This window comes from Quercus lobata, chromosome 5 (genome assembly GCF_001633185.2).
Source record: "Quercus lobata isolate SW786 chromosome 5, ValleyOak3.0 Primary Assembly, whole genome shotgun sequence".
In the NCBI taxonomy this organism is placed as follows: domain Eukaryota; kingdom Viridiplantae; phylum Streptophyta; class Magnoliopsida; order Fagales; family Fagaceae; genus Quercus; species Quercus lobata.
In genome coordinates this window covers 9,624,585-9,639,547 of record NC_044908.1, presented here as the reverse complement: position 1 = coordinate 9,639,547, position 14,963 = coordinate 9,624,585, and the positions used below count along the sequence as shown (strand labels likewise).

Genomic DNA, 14,963 nt, shown 5'->3' with positions numbered 1-14,963 from the left:
CTTTCTAGTGGATTTGCTTTTTACCTTGAGGATAACTAGGTTAAATCCTCCCCAGGTTTTTTACCGGTTTGGTTTTCCTGGGTTATCATATCATTGTGTTATTTATCTTTCCGCTGCTATGCATAATATGATTGTTTGATTGTGATAACCTAGACTTGTAATTTGGACTAAGTAATTACTTGGCTAATTACCTAGGTTAATCTGATTGTGGTTTTAAGGGGTCTAAAAACCAATATATTGTGGTCTTAGCATTGTTGTTCCATAGGCGTTTGTGTGTGCCTTTTGAGTTCCAAAAAGTGAATCTAAGGTAGAGGTTATATATATATATATATATATATATATATAACAAATGGTAGAGGGGAGACTTGAATCTTGTTTCTCCACATAAAGGAAATCAATCATATTATTGAACTACAAGACTCTTAGTTATCTGCTTTTTTTTTTTTTTTTAATATACTGATAATTGGAATGGGGGATTTGAATTTTAAATATCTATATTAGAAATATCAAGAGGTAGCATTTGAGCTACAAGACTCTTAATAGTTATCCGCTTAAATTGTTTTTTAATATATTGATAATTGGGGTGGGAGATTTGAATTCTAAATATCTATATTAGTAATAGCAAGAGGTAGCATTTGAGATATAAGACTCTCAGCAATTGTCCACTTAATTTAATTAACACCCATTAAAATGTCATTTTTTCATAATTTAAGATCACTTTTGGCCTCACCATCAAATTTTGTGGTAAATACTAGTAAATTAAAAAAAAAAAAATCTAATGACATTTAACTTTTTTTGTAATTACTTTTTTTGATACATTTTTCATAATTACTTACATGACTTGTTATAATTGATGTATAATAAAAGTGGTATTAATGTTAAGTTAAAGTAAAAGCAATCTTACTCTGATCACAACTTACCCATTTTATCATTCTATAAAAAAAAAAAAAAAAAATTAATAAAAAAACTTACCATTTTATCAAGTTATGACAAAAGTCAAATATTTCTGTCTCTAACATTACTTATAAATTAATTATTAATTTATAAGTAATGTTAATAGCAAAAGTAAAAAACATACTAATAAATTAATTATTTCTTGGTAGATGGAATTTGGCCACAATAAATATAAAACTATCATAACATAATCATAGAAATTGTTGTGAGTATTATATTCAAGAACCTTAATGAGGTTTGAAAAAGATGATTCATTTAAACAACTAATGAAATTTCGATTGATTACCAAAAAAAAAAAAAATGAAATTTCGATTAGGAATCAGAACTTTAATAAAAGAGGCCTCCATAATAGTATTTTTTAAAAAAGGAAAAGAAGAAGAAGTGAGGAAGTACAACTACAATTAAATAAACAATACTAACAAACTAGTTAACAAATAACTGATTCTAATTAGTTACAAAAGACACATATGAAAGTATTATTTCCTAATCTAATTTATAATACAATTCCTAGTTTAAAATTACACTTTATGATAGTATTGTTTTTTTGTAATGAAGAATTCGACTTATGAGTCTTCGTCGTCGACTCTATTTATTTTTTTATTCTAAAGAAAAACTTCAAGATTTGCATCAATTTCAAACAAATTGTCAATAATGGCATCTCGATCTCTAACATCTCCTCCAATCAAATTCACAATCAGAACCTCAAATGACAAATATACCCCTTATGCCATCAATATTAATTAATTGTGGGCATCTTAAAGCTTGCTTTCCCATCAAGTATTCCCTTCATGCACCTTCAAGGAAGCTCACTTTTCATCAAATTGCATATACATTAATAACATTATCGTTTGAAAAAGATAGCATGAATCATGTATTGTATAAAGTGCAGGGCAGGGACAGAAATTTTTGTTTGGGGTCGATTTGTGTTGCTAATTTATTAGTCTATACAAATTTTTATACACATACACAAACACATGTATCTATATACACAAAAAATTAGTATATTTTATAATGAATCTTTAAAATTAAATGTTTCATAGAATTAAATTAATCTTTTACCATCTTCCATAGTAAAATCCTTACAATTTTCATTTTCAATATAATTTACAAAATTGTCTACCGTTGTGAGTAAAAAATTTTCAATCAAATTAATGAAGTGTTCAAAGATATAAATGATCCAAAATTTTAAAAAATACGAGAACACATTTTACCATAAAAAATGAATTTGAGAAATAATACGTTCTCTGTAACTACTAGACAAATTGGACAATTTTTTTTAAGAACATTATTGGACCAACTCAAATAATTGGGGAGGCTAAGTCCCATTTTTTAGTGCTAATTATTAAATTTAAGATTATTATTAAAATTTTAAATAAGCGATACTTTTGTACACTACTAAATTCAAAAAAAAAAAAATTGTTAACCGTAAAATTAATCAAATGGAGAGGATTTTATTACGAGACGTGTTAGAATTCAATGGACTTCAATAAATTGTTTCCTCTAGAAAAATGAATAAAAAATTAGCTCAACTTCCACTAACGTTCCGTTTGTTTCGATGGAAAACCTTGTGTAAAGATAGTTTTTCGTGTTTTCCAGTATTTGGTAGCATAAAAAAAGATGAGTCAAAGAAAAACTATCTTTGATCAACATAAAAAGTATGACTTATTTTTAGACATTGTTTTCTATTAAATTTTTTTGGAAAATAATTTTATCTCATAGTAAGCTAAATAAGGGAAGTTAGAAAATTGTTTTTCAACTCATTTAAAATTACTACCAAACATTGAAAAATAAGATAATTTTATAGAAAATTATTTTTAAAAAATGACTCATTTTCTAAAAAACATCATTGTCGAAACAAACAAAGCATAAGTAAAAACTATGATCTACTTTTTTCTTCTTTTTTTTCATCTAACCTTTTGACTTTCGTCGTAATAATAGTATAAAAGTACAGCGATGACGGATATTGGGGGACATAATAATAGTATAAAAACCCACACCCACGCTCATGATTGCGCGTGGAATGAAATAATATGAGGTAATGATATTCACATAGTAAGCACACATTATTATGGGCGCGTGAGACAATAATTGAAAAGGAAAACTATTATAGTTAAAGTTGGAGAGTTAAGGAAAGTTGTATGAACTATGAAGTTTCGTCATTGGAATTGCTTTTACTCGTGGGACCGGATAATTCATCTTTGTTTGATTTTAGTTTATTGCCTTTTTTTTTTTTTTAGTTGGAAGATTCCTCTCCATTATGTTCAATGGTCTAAAAAGCAAACGGAAAGAGGAGGAAAAAACAAAGAGGAGTACTTTGCCCAGTGTAATGATGAATGGGGCACACCGTGTGAGTCATCCACCATTATTGAGCTCACTTTTCTTGACTTCTGTACATCTCATTTTTACTGTTCAACTATGCTTTTAAAAAGCTGGTGGCACTTGGAAATGCTTTTAGTAGCCAAATTTATTTTATTTACTGTAGTTCCTTATCATCCACAAGATCATTCATCGGACCCATAAATTACCTTACTCACTCGGCTTGTCTAGGCCTAAATGTAACGATCCTGAACACAATTGAGACCCAATTGCATAAAAAGTTTGGCCCAATGACCTTGTAAGTGAACATTTTATATATAAAAAGGACACATAAGGCCCTTCTAACATTTAATTAAAGTTAGGCCCATGGACAACAACATATCTCTATCTGTCTCTTGAACAAGAAAATATACTATGTATCTGATGCATGTATCGCTCTTTTCATATTGAGTGGGGTAATACATGCACCGAATACATAGTCTAATACAACCTCCTCTTCAACCCTTAACTACATGGTAGAAAATAGAAATAAGAACTTTTTTTAACCACTAAATAATTGTCCTAAATCCATAGGTATTTCATAGGAAAAAAAATGCTAAAACCATAACAAATTATGCTAGTTTTGCTACAGCACACTACATATCATTACAATATAATTATCCTAAATCCATAGGTATTCCATAGGAAAAAAAATGCTAGAAACACAACTTTTTGCCGCGTGGTGAGTTGTACTGGAAGTTGTGTTAGAGCATTCCCATCAGCTCATGTAAACTCTTCTAAAATAGAAAAAGGTGCAAGTTTTACACATTTTGAGCAAAATAACACCCACATCAATGGGTGTAAAATTGTGTATAATTTACACCTGGCTATGTAAATGAACAGTAACTGTGTATATATACACGGTTACTATTCATCGTGTAAACGATTTTTTTATTTTATTTTCTCTCTCCTCTATCAAACTACTACTCTTCCCCAACCATTACAACAACCAGCGCGCCAGAATCAACTGAAAATGAACCAAACACATCTATTGAAAATTAACCAAAATCAACCCAGTATCAACTGAAAATTAACCCAAAATCAATAGAAAATTAACCCAAACACATCTACACAGACAAATCTACACAGAGATACACTTGCTAAAAAAAAAAAAAAAACACAGAGAGATCGGAGCTTATCGGAACAATCAGTGCTTGACTGGAATGATCGGAGCTCGTGGGTATGGGTCTCGCTTGATCGGTGCTTGTGAATCGGAGCTGTCGAGATCAGTGCTTGCCTGATCGGAGCTGTGGATCGGTGCTTGACTAGAACGATCGGAGCTCATGGGTCTTGCTTGATCGGAGCTCGTGGGTATGGGTCTTGCCTGATCGGTGCTTGTGGATCGGAGCTGTGGAGATCGGTGCTTGCCTGATCGGAGCTGTGGATCGGTGCTTGTGACCGAGATGGTGTGGATTAGATCGAGAGGGAGAGTTGATTCAGAAACTAGTTGAATATAACAGGACAAGTTGTTCTTGTTGATGGGTATAGAGATGGAGATCGGTGGATTGGAGAGGTGTTGTGGTGCTTGTGATGGCTGTGGTGTTGATGGAGTTCTCTGGTGCTTCTGGGTTTTGACCGTGAGAGAAAGAAGAAGAAAGAAGAGGAAGAAAAGAAAGAGAAAACGGCAGAGACAATGAAAAAGAAAGAAAGAAGGAAGAAAATAAGGGATTGGAAAAAGAACGCGTAGGTTAAATAATATTAAAAAAAGAATATAAAAATATTATTTATATAAAATATCTTGTATAATAGATGATCTGATGTGGATATTTTGTAAAGATAGATGTGTAAAATAGAAAAAGTAACTTTTTTAGTGTAAAATAGATGATGAATTTTCAGTTCTTTAGATTTCTTTTTATTAAATCTTTCTAAAGTTTCTTCAAAGCTTATAGTAGATTTTGGTTTTTTACCCGTTTCATCTCTTATCAAATTTTTCTTAAACCTATCCAAATATTCTTTCTGGAGTTCAGGGTTTTGAATTTGATTTATTAGTTGAATTATTAATTTTTCATCTTCTTCACTCTTGGTGAGAGCATTAATAACATTGCAACAAGAATCTCTACAACCAATTTTAATATTAGGAGAATTAGAAGAATCATCAGCAGAATGATAGCAAGAATCCGATGAAGAAGAGAAATCATCTTCCAAAGAATCAGACGAGTTGTTTGATTCAAGGATTCTGAATAATTCTTCTTGCACATTACCATCAATGTTTAACATGTTGAACTTGTTTTTCAATTTACCAGGTTTTTCTTTACAGTCTTTACCAAAGTGTCCAGGTTTACCACAGTTAAAACATTTACCTTTACTTGATCTCTGTTTAACATGTTTTTTAGAAATATTTTTCTTCTTAGCATAGAAATCATTGGGTTTAACAAAGTTATTTCTGTATTTTTTATGGCTTTTATCATGTTTTTTACTTTTTGCTTAGAAGGAGCAATAGGAGGCAAACCATATTGTTCGCAGAAATTTCCCATTTCATATTTAGCTTTTCTTTTATTTTTTAATTGGTGTTTTAGCAATTTTTCATCATTACACATATTGATACCAAGTTTTTTAATAGTACTGAAAATATCACCATAGGTCAAATTATCATAGTCAATAGAATCATTTTTACCCATTAATTCTTGTTTTACCTTATGAGCAAAGATAGGAGGCAGACCGTCAATAAACTTTTCTTTCCAATAGGGCTTATGACAATCTTTCCGGAGCATCACTCTGGAAGTAAAAACATCTTGATACCATCTGTAATCAGACATAGTGGGACAACTCAAATTATTCAAATAATCAGAAACACGAGATGAAATATTGGATGGAGTACCAACAAAATGTTTGAGAATAGTATAGATCAAGGTATTAACACCATCAGGAATACCACGACCAATACTTTCATAAAAAATAGGCAAACCTTCATCATTCTTTTTAACAGCATGTTTAATAGACTCTTTGGACTCTTCAGTGATGTATGAATCCCACCATCCACAAAGAGTTCCAGAAAAACCAGTAACAAGTAGATTAACAATTTCAGGTTGATCAAGATCATGATTATTTTGATAAGCAATACCAACCATAGACATGTGACTCATTTTATTAATAATTTATTATTTAGACAAACCATCAATATTCCATTCATAAAGCTTATCAGCAGAAACAGAAAACTGTGTTTGAAAAGTTCTCTCTTCAAACTGCATATTAGGAGGAGTAGGTTTTGAATACCAGTTTTTAGTAAAAGACATGGGTTTGGAGTTTCCAACAAATCTTTTAATTTCTGGGAAATCATCATCAAAGATCCTTTTTGCAGGAACAGAAGAAACAGAAGAAATAGTATCAGAATCTGTATTTTCGTCAGAAACAAATTCCTTTTTGGAAATAGTTCGAGCAGTTGAAGTAGAAGTACCCTCAGTTTTAACCTTTAAATCAGAAAGCATTTTTTCAACAATTTCAAGAGTCTTGGACTGAGAAGTTTTAAACACAACTTTTTCTCTTTGACTGGGTAAATCAATCAAAGGTTTCTCAGTTTTGACAGAAATAGATTTTTCAGAAACAGGTTTTTCAAAAACAGGTCTTTCAGGTTTTTCAACAATTTTTTCTTCAATACGGTCAAGCTGTTGACCAATAATATGCAAAGATTGATTAGTAAAATTGTTTTGTTCAATAAGACTAATAATAGGAGTTTGATCATCAGCAATTTTGAAAAGGGAGGCTTTCACTTCTTCTTTTGTCACTTCATCTTTCTTAGTAGTCATCAAAATTGAGTCAAGAGGAGGATGACTAGACCTAATAATGGTTTTATCAATTTTAACAAAATTTGATTTCTTTATCACATTTAAATGTTGTTTTGAAACCTCATTATTTGAAACATAATGGTTTTCAAGAAAATCAAAAAACAAAATATGTTTTTTCAATTGATTCATCTTTTCCAACCATTTTCTTTTAACACGGTCTTTTTCAGACTGAGCAAAATTATTTTGGAAATATTTTCTTTTGGTTCTATTTTTTGTAAGCATAAATTCATCATACAAAGAGACCAAATCAACTTCAAAGTGTTCATCCAAAATAGTCAAAACTCGTAATTGATTTTGGTAAACAGGAGGATTTTCAATAGAAGGAGAATCAAAGTTAGATGGAGTAATAGAAACAGAGTCTTCTTCATCATTAACAGTAACATTGTCATAAGGAGAGGAAGATTCAGGTTTAGTAGAATAGTAAACAGAGCTAACTTGAGATTTATCACTTGAAATACCTTTTAGCTTTAAATCAGAGGATTTTTCTAAATTCTTTTTCAAAAATTCATTGATCTCTCGATCTCTTTTTGAAATACTTTCAGATCCAGCAAAGGAATGTCTTCCTTCGTTGATTCTCAAAGGTGGATTATTTTGAAAACTTATTTTAACAGTACCATCAAGATATTGTTGAATATGGGTGAGATCAAGTTCATCAAAAATGGGTTTAGCAGGAGGGGTTTCTTGTTCTAACAACCAATCATTAGGGAGTTTAATATCTTGCCATTGAATCATTTTTGGAACTTGGATTTTAGCATCAGGAGTTGAACATTGAATTAACATGGTTTTACCCGAAGGTTCTCTAGGAATCATAGCACAAGGATTCATTTGAGTACCCATAAGTTTATAATAAATGCGATGGATCAAAGCAAAAGGCTTACTGCCCTCTTCCATGTGATAACCAGATGAAGCAATATTCAATGTCAAAGCTTTAACAATATTAGGATCATCCAAAGCAAGAGTAAGATCAGGATAACAGTTAAAATAAACAGGACCATCATACATAGAAGCAGTGATTATAGCAAGAATGCTATCTTTAAAAATCTTAAATCTAGCATCTCTTAAACACATGAGAACAGAAGCATTAATACCCTTTCGGGTAAGTGGTTTAATAGCAACTTGAACAATACCAATATGTAAATAACTGAATTTTTTAGCAACAAGGAAGTCATTAATATTCTTTTTAGTGAACAAACAGCATTTTTCATGAACTTTTGAAATAGAGAAAATTTGTTCAACAGTTCTAGCTTTGTAAGCAGAATGAAAAGTACTTTCAACAAAACTAGTTTTATAAACAGTTTTAGTATCAACTTTAGGAATAGTCCATTTACGAAAATCAGGGATTAACTCATTATCATCAATAGTGTGATCTTCTTCATTTACAATATCAGGAGGACAACTAGTCCTGGAGTTGATAGAGGAGTTGGATCTCCACAACTTATCCATACTATCCTAGGTTCAACACTCAGTTATCATGTTTTTCTCACAACCGTTGCATTTCGTAACACATACCCTAACCAACCTCATACCTCTCATGCCCTACACGCCTTCTCTTGGCTCAAACGGGCCTTACAGCTAGGTCCTAGGAATTCACTTTACGACTAGGGTGGCGCCAACGACGGTAAGAAGGGAACACAACAACGGAATATCAAGCGTTCGGGTAGACATGGACAAGAGACAAAGAACACAACCACACTATATATATATATATATATCCACTTAAATTTTTTTTATATATTGATAATTGGGGTGGGGAATTTGAATTCTAAATATCTCTATTAGAAATACTAAGTGGTAGCATTTGAGCTACAAGACTTTCAGCAGTTGTCCACTTAATTTAATTAACAACTATTAAAATGTCACTTTTTCAGACTTTAAGATCACTTTGGGCCTTACCATCACATTTCGTGGTAATGCTAGTAAATTAAAAATAAATCTAACGACATTTAGTGTGTGTTTGGCAAAAATAATTTTTGCCAACTTATTTTATTATTTAGCTTATTTTTGCTACTATTTATGAGCCCTACCGCACTTTTTGGTACTATACATGGATCTCATTGTACTATTTCAGCTAACTTTTATCTTTATCTGCAGTATTTTCAGTAAAGAAATTTTAATTTCAACAAAATAAGCAGATCCTAAACAGACCCTTAACTTTTTTCATCATTACTTTTTTTTTTATACATTTTTCATAATTACTTACGTGACTTGTGATTGATGTATAATAAAAGTAGTATTAGTGTCTATTTGGCTAGCTTAATTTTTGCTAACTTATTTTACTATTCAACTTATTTTTGTTACTATTTATGGGTTTCACTGTACTTTTTGGTACTATTCATAGATTTCACTGTACTATTAAAACTAATATTTACCTTTATCTACAGTACTTTCAGCAAATAAGCGGATCCCAAAGAGACCTTTGTTGTTAGGTTAAAGTGAAAGCAATGTTACCATTAATTATTAATTTATAAGTAATGTTAATGACAAAAGTCAAAAACTTACCCATAATTTAATTATTTAGTGGTAGATGGAATTTGGCCACAATAAATATAAAACTATCATAACATTAATAAAGAGGCCTCCATAATAGTAAAAAAGAAGAAGAAGAAGAAGAAGAAGAAGTAGTAGTAGTAGTGAGGTAGTACAACAATTAAATAAGCAATACTAACAAACTAGTTAACAAGTAACTAATTCTAATACGTTACGAAAGACACATGAAAAAACATACAAAAACGTGGGAAATTGTTGTGTAGTCCAAACCAATAAGAAGAAGATAGATCATTAAAAAATGATGATGTAAGCTAAACTGCCATGTCACCCATTATGTCTAATGTCCCTTTAACCCCGTCAATTCTTCTGAGAGTGCTTTCAAATTTTGTTTTTAGACCAAATTCAAATTTGAGATGTAAATGGCGGGATCTAAAAACTTTTCTTCAAAATTTGTTTTATGGAATATCACATATTTCCCAACACCAAACAAAATGTATTTCTGGCGAAATCGCCTCCAACGTTCCACTCACCAGCAACAGCAACCTCAACATTGCCTTGCTTATTACCGCACGCCTCCTCTATGTTTTCTCTATCGTAATCCCTTGCCTCCTCATCCTGGATATACAAAATGCTTTGATGGGTAATCCAAATTTTTAGATTTGAGAGGTATGTTGTTCCTTTAACAAAGGATGATAATGCTTCAAGATTCAAGCAATGAATGGGGTGAGTTCTATTTTCCCTTTCTTTTTGTGGGATGAAATTGCCGGATTTCTTAGCCCATGACATTTTATTCCATAGGTGTTCTTGGTGATCTTTTTTTTTTTTTTTTGTTTTTCTTTAGTTACCATTGATATCCATGTTGATCTCTTTGATGATTTTTCTTTTGGGTATTTAGGTATTTATGGCCAATTAATTTCACAATTTATGTTCATTCCTCCTGTCACTGACTCATTGTAATCAACGTGTTTGATAAAATGCCCCAATGAAAAGACCATGTCATTTTTAAAGAATTTGGGTATAGGCTTTTCATTCAACTTGTTTATTTCCATGAGAAAAGCTTAGTTCAATCATCAAGACTCATTCTTGGACTTGTTTTCACGTGAGCTCTTGAGTGTTGTTTAACTTTAATTTGCAAGTAATTTCAGTTGCTAGATCTGAGGTGCAATGCTCTATATACTATATCAAGATTAATGCTATGACCATGCTATAAGTTTTATTCTTTGTTTATGAGTGTTGTGATAATTATAGGCATACATGCATGAGCAGTGGTGTCTGGTCATATTTTCGATTGGCGACCATTTGCACGGAATGAATGTCAATGACAAAGCAAGAGAGAATTGAATCCTTGAAATAAAGTTTAATGTGCATTATGGTTTCCTAACTTCAGTAGATATGGTGAAAATTTGGATAGGCAAAAACTTTAGAACTTTGAATATATCGCTAGTTAGACATTGGCTTTTATGCCTTATATGAAGTTCGAGTTATCCTTACCATGAAAAAAATTCTTATTTTCACAACCAAAGGTAATGATTGATAGTATAAAGGCTTGTCAATCTAATTGACAGTAATAATAATTGACATTTGTGCTAGCAAACTTGTGTGCATTTTAATGTACTTTTGAATATAGTTAATGATTCAGTGGTGGATATTGGATAGTTGAAACCATGAAAGTAGTTAGACAATAGATTTTTATTGATGAACAATAATTTAATGATTTTGTGTTATGATTCAAAAAAACCTAGAAGGCATTTGCATTTTGAAAGATGCTTGGAGTAGAGGGAATCTCGGCTTGCCAAAGATGAGGATGAGTAGTAGGCCAAAGATGAGAATCAACAAGTTGAACATGAAGGAGCTGTCATTCTTGGCTTTGGATGAGATGGATTCATTAGTTAGAGATAAAAATTATTAATAGCTTATTTCCTAGACTTTCTGAAGTGTAGAGGAGGATTGGGTTGTTTGCTAGTTTTTTATCAAGCTTCTGTTATGAGTTGGGTGTTTGTTATAAGTTGTATTGTACATATGTCATGTATTGTATGCTATTTAAAGAGAAACAAATTTATAAAGATGAAAGCAGAAAATTAGAACTCAAATTCTTTTTCCCTCACAATTTCAAGAGGCTAGTTCATAACATTCTATAGTGTATATTAATATAATGGTTGTTATAATGACAGGGAGCATTTGAAGTTATTTTAGGTTGAAATCTCTGGCTATGAACATTGGATAGCTATTACCAGGCAACTATTGCTTCTCACGAAGAATGATGATCCATGTTTATATGCTTGCATTTCAATTTTGAGCATTGCAATAACAATCTTTGGAATTGCAGCTTCTTACTCCTAAGTTGCTTTCTAAAAGTATTTTCAGTACTAGTCATTCCTAGAGCAGCTATAACAACCCATCCAAAGCTTACTGCATGTCTTGAGCAACAAGATTTAAAATAAGTTCAATATTTTTTTGCATCTCTTTTCTATTATCACATAAACAAGAAAGAGATCAAAAAAGATTCTTACAACTAAAGAAAAGAAATTTCCCTCTACTATGCGGATATAAACAAAGAGTGGAAAAAAAAAAAAAAAAAAAAAAAAAAAAAAAAAAAAAACACCTCTTCTAATTAAAGACTACAAGAGAGTTCAACTTAGGGGGAGGGGAAAAATCTCCCTATCCTTCCTATCTACATTGACCTAATTATCTTAGATGAATAAATCTAAATGTTCCAATTTGGACTTCAATCCTAGCAACTTTACTTTTTCTCCCACTGTTGCTTCAGCTTAGCCTCTAGCCCTCAACCTTCATTCATGGGGCAACTTCAACTGCTCTAATTTGGGCATCAATGCTAATTGCCTCTGCAAGTAAAAATTCATGAATATTAATTTAAAAAAGAAGTTGCACATGGTTGCTAAAAGTAATATGCATGTGACATCAACTCTAATGGAACTAAATAAGAGATGCTTATGCATTGTTGCATTTGCTTCTTATTCAAATCAATTCTACATCAGTAAAACCCAACAAACCATTTTAATTTACACCATACAAACATCCATAGTTATCATTAAGTTGCATTTTTCTTAAACACCTCATATGCAAAATTATAAAACACATGAACACATGAAAATAGGAAAAAGAAAATATGCTCTTACAAGTGCCTCATTCAGGCCAAAGCATATATTTCCCCCTTCTAAATCCACTTCCCACCCTAACACAACTAAAACATGCCCACCACAAATGACACCTTCATATACCCACCCACCAGAAATGAGAGCATAAGCCAACAAAGAATTGCCAAGAAAAAAAAAAGCATTTCCACAAACACCTTAAAGGCAATCTCTCAAGAGGTCAATCATATGAAATTTCAATTTGAAAGTCCCTTTACAAATTTACGAATATTCAGTGAACTATCAACTTCAAATACATGAAATACTTAACTACAATATGCTTGGACATATCAGTAATAAAGGTAAATATTCAAGAAAGTGAATCATTCAATCAAGCCAAAGAAATGAATTTTTAGAACAAAAACAAGAACCAAAAGGAAATACTAAATTGAAATCTAAAAGGTTTGGATTGCCCATCAAAGCATCGGTACCTAAGAAACAAAGGTGAAAAATCCTTGTTTATCAAATCCAACGAAAAATCCTAAATCCAAACTAAATCAATCTCTTCAATTCAGAAACCACAAAATGAACTCCAGATGAAACTAGTCCTAAAAAAAAGTAATAATAATAATTAAAAAAAAAAACCCTGAGAGAGAGAAAGGAATTTTAAGTTGCTCACCAGTCACCACATAACCCAAAAAAAAAAAAAAACAGAGAAGAGAGAAAGGAAATAGTACAATCAATAGTAAGAACCAAAACTCTAAATGAAAGGAAATCAGAGAGAGAGAGAGATAGAGAAAGCTAACCTGAGAGGAGGGAGATCTGAGTTTGGGCCTGTAGAGAGCGATCTGAGAGCTGAATGAGGAGAGGTGGATACTGCTATGGCGGGGAGATTGTGAGAGAGCTGGTTCTTGGAATTTTGATGCAGATGGCATATCTAAAAAATGAAATTTGAAAGTTTGACTGAAACTGCAATTCTAGTGAAGCCTGCCCAATTCACTTCTAAATTTTGAATTCTACTCAAATGGGGTTAATAGACGTTAAGGTGGGTAAGGGTTACTGGGTTGATGTGGCTTAAAAGCCTATGTAAGCATTTTTTTTAACGAGGTGTCTTGTATTTATTGGTTGGGACTACATAATAATTTCTCTATTTATACTACTATTTAAGGGGGTTTTCATGTTTGAATCGGACATTTTGTTGGTTCAAAAATATTGCCAACACTCCTAAGTTTAAGTAGAGACAAAATTGTTTCTCAAAAAAAAAAAAAAAAAGTAGAGAAAAAACTAAAGAATAGGAATACTCTCTATTCAGGTATTTGAAATGCTCCAACTACCTAAACTCATGTTTTCAAAAAAAAAAAAATCATTTTTTTTTACCTTAAAAAAAAAACAACTAGCCTCATGCACGTGCTTAGAAGCTAGTTGTTATTATTATTATTATTATTATTATTTTGTGAATATGTGAAAGAGGGGCGAGAGGTCACAATAAAATTATCAACAATCTCACTTCTCACAACTACATTCAAGTTGTCAACAACATCGCACATGGGCCATTTTAAAAAATAAATATATGAGAAAAAAAGAAGCTGGTAGATAGTGTTAGGCTTAAGTTTGTAAAAAATATTTTGTATCAAATGTTACCACGTCATTCATATCAAATCCAATAAATGAAAGATATGTGTGCAAAAATATCGACCCATTAACATGTCTTTTATTCCACACCAAAAAAAAAAAAAAAAAAGTTAGTGGGGTAGTTAATTTTTGCGACATATCTCTCATTTATTGGTATTGTAAACTCTTGTGAATTCTGTGGTGATCCTAGTATGGCTGGGCGTTCAGATTCTTTGTTTGAAAAAGAAAGAAAGAAAACAGAGAATTCACACAAAACATTGCATAAGAGAAGAGAGAGGATTCGAGTAGGCTTGAACGATTGGTGGTAAAAAAATAAAACTTTCCATGTGCTCAGTTTGTAAAAGAGAAAAATAAAGAGACAATAATTCAAGAGCAAAACTATTATAGCATGTTGGAGAGTTAAGAAAAACGGTAGGAACTAGGAAGTTTCATTTCATCATTGGAATTGCCTTACTCGTGGGACCGGATGATTGATCTTTGTTCCATTTTCTCTGTATCTCCGCTCCTAAAAATAGAATCAAAGTTATTGGCTTTTTTTTTTGTTGGAAAAGGTTTGTTTTCAACTTTTGCATTGCGTGTTCAGAAAAATAAAAATAAAAATAATAGTTATGTTATCAATTAAATATTAAATATTTAAAATTTAAATTTATACATAAAAAAA

General features: G+C 31.4%; 1 long non-coding RNA gene across 1 annotated transcript; it reads left to right on the top strand.

The window, feature by feature from the left end:
* Positions 1 to 9,964: 9,964 nt before the first annotated feature.
* On the top strand, positions 9,965 to 11,668 carry LOC115991576. Its single transcript, XR_004092228.1, has 2 exons — positions 9,965 to 10,301; positions 11,324 to 11,668. It is a non-coding gene; the product is annotated as an uncharacterized LOC115991576 (long non-coding RNA).
* The last annotated feature ends 3,295 nt before the right edge of the window (positions 11,669 to 14,963 follow it).